The sequence below is a fragment of the Amblyomma maculatum genome, chromosome 6 (assembly GCF_055883805.1).
Source record: "Amblyomma maculatum isolate TAMU_Amacu chromosome 6, ASM5588380v1, whole genome shotgun sequence".
Lineage (NCBI taxonomy): Eukaryota > Metazoa > Arthropoda > Arachnida > Ixodida > Ixodidae > Amblyomma > Amblyomma maculatum.
In genome coordinates, this window is record NC_139349.1 from 88,929,648 (window position 1) to 88,932,292 (window position 2,645).

General features: G+C 42.1%; 1 non-coding gene across 1 annotated transcript; it reads right to left on the reverse strand.

Annotated features, from left to right (window-relative positions):
* Positions 1–569: 569 nt before the first annotated feature.
* TRNAP-CGG (transfer RNA proline (anticodon CGG)) lies at positions 570–642 on the reverse strand. The gene has a single exon. It is a non-coding gene; the product is annotated as a tRNA-Pro (tRNA).
* Positions 643–2,645: the final 2,003 nt, after the last annotated feature.

Genomic DNA, 2,645 nt, shown 5'->3' on the forward strand with positions numbered 1-2,645 from the left:
TATTATTATTATTATTATTATTATTATTATTATTATTATTATTATTAATATTGTAGTTGACTTCGCCCTTTATCTTTTAGCAATTAAACTCGTCTTCCTTACCATGGACCGGTTCATCCCATTAGGAAATAAAACTTTTGCCGACCATGAAATAACTTCTACATGCAATTGGCCTCGAGATCGAGCACAGTCGCCACCTTGCGGCTCAGCGGTGAAACCTACTCAGTGTGGATGCGTTTTCGCTTCGCGTGCCAGCCCGCAGTGATTTACGCGCGCGCATGCAGCGTGTACAGGAGCGTTTTTGTTTGTTTCGCGGTCCCTGTGCGCTTTTGCTTACTTATATGCTTCCTCAAAAAGAAATATGAACAGGCTATTGCCCCACGCTCCATTAAAAAAGATACTTGTCGGTATCGATGAAGGAAAGAAGCCAACAGTCGGCGAGGCCAAGAAAAGCATTGGGAATTGTAATTTGTCTTTTTTTAAATTTTTACTTCGGTAATTACATAAATTAATAATGTAATGTGTTTCGGGGAAAGATAAATAAACACACAGTAGAAGGAAAAACAATGTGCCGATGGTGGGAACCGAACCCACGACCTCCGAATACCGCATCCGGTGCTCTTCCAACTGAGCTACATCAGCCGCTGTCCCCCTGGACCCCTGCTACTTTCTTGGGTATTAATGTTGTCTGTAGTATGAAATGCTGGATAAGGACATCATCCGTCGTGGTCTTCGGTGCTTGAGATCCTTGACACGTGGTGTCTCAAACGAAGTGGTATCGTTAGCGCCGTGTCAAAGCAAAATAGGTCGCTGCCGTCAATAAACGTTAATGGAAACGCTCAGAAATCGCATATTCCCCTTTCTGTTTGGAATACCTCAGATACTAAAACATATGCCACTGCAGACTGCTTCATACAGCAGAATGCAGTTTGAACAGGCCACTCTACGCCTGCTATGCCTTCTGTATGCTTGATAGAGTTTTGTGAGTACTTTCTTTTTTTTTTTCCTTTAAACCTCTGTCGCGGCATCTCAGTGGTAAGGGCGCTCTACGGCTGATTTCGAGAACGGAGGATTCAATCACGACCGTTTTGAAAAGCGTTACTCTGCTGTGGGATTTGACTGCGCATTAAACAACCCCATGTGGTCGAAGTGGTGTTAATAATGAAAAGAAAAACAGAACGACACCGAAACCAGCCTCTGCAATCATCCGTCATAGCCGATGTCGATTTCATGCGTTAAACCCCGTGCCAATGTGTTTTTTTTTCTCTTTTCTTTTTTTGCTGTTGAAGGCTTCTGCGCATCCGTAACAGTGGTAGTGAGCACATTTTGCTTTAGGGAAATCCTTTAGGAAACATCTTCCCTGCACCTAATTGTTACACTAAATATTAGATAATACACCTAGATCAATGTCATTTACTGGTAGCATATTATAATCAATATAATTCCTTTTCGTCTAAGTGCTGTCTTCCGAGCAAACTCATCGTTTCTGACAAGGGGAGTTAAACAGCTTAATCGGGCTTAAATATCAGTGTTTAGTTCAGGAATAAATACATCCTTATAGTAGCATGATAAGATGAGCTCCATTTCTTTCGGAATAGTTTTATATCCGGCACCTGGTTTTGAATTAACGCTAATATTTTACTTCGCATAAGATTTAGTCATTGCTCAATAATTAGTGATAAAGAAATCTTCAATCTTTAAAAGTGACCATGCGCAGTTTATGACAATGTCTTCGCAGCGAGTGATTCGTAGCTTGCACTTTATCGTTTCTGAAAATTATTCGCTGATTATCGCAAATTTTGTAAAGTGTGTAAAAGTTCTCTCACACGGTAAACTGTATTGGCATTGCAAAACAAAATATTACACTACTTCTAATATACCATTATATATCACACACATCACAAATCCCTTATATTTTCCTCAGTTTCAGGAAATCATTTACAGTTAGTGGCGCATGCAGTAATACGCTATCACATTCTATGACAGTGGCCGCAAAAAGCACCAGCGTCTTTGTGAGCTCTCATTTTTGGGGAATACTTATGCGTGCTTGTCTAACCAGAGTTGATGTGCACTCAGTCTAAAGCAACTCGCCATGCAGTACGCTGTCAGTGCTACATTTAACCTGCTTAATCCTTAACTCAAGCGCGATATAATGAATCAGGCTTTCTCGATTCAATCTAAAGTACTGCAATCAGAGCACGAACCTTGTATCTGCGTGAGCTTGACACTAAATTCGCCTGTCTCACTCGCATGAGACAGCACACTGTTTAAAATTCGATAAGAAAAACAAAGCTGTCATTAGGCAGGCCCAAGTATTAGGCTCGTGAGCGTGGTACAGCGTAAGAAACGTGCAAAGTAAATCTAGAAGACTGGTGGTTGCGTGCCTTGTTTTCCTAAAAACCGTGTTTCTTCTGCTGCATTGGCGAAATATTTTGATTTTTTTTCTGCAATATTGCAGCAGAAGTCACGTTTTCATCGCCAACAAACCTGGCGTAAACTCAGAAGCAGACCTACGCCGCGTGCGTTTCTGCGAGCGCCGCCGGCTGCCGATCCACACTACCAGAGCGACGGTGGCGCCACCTTTAAGGTCGATCTCGTGGCGAATAGCGCTGATGGGATCACGGCTGCTAAAGCGCGTTTTCCTT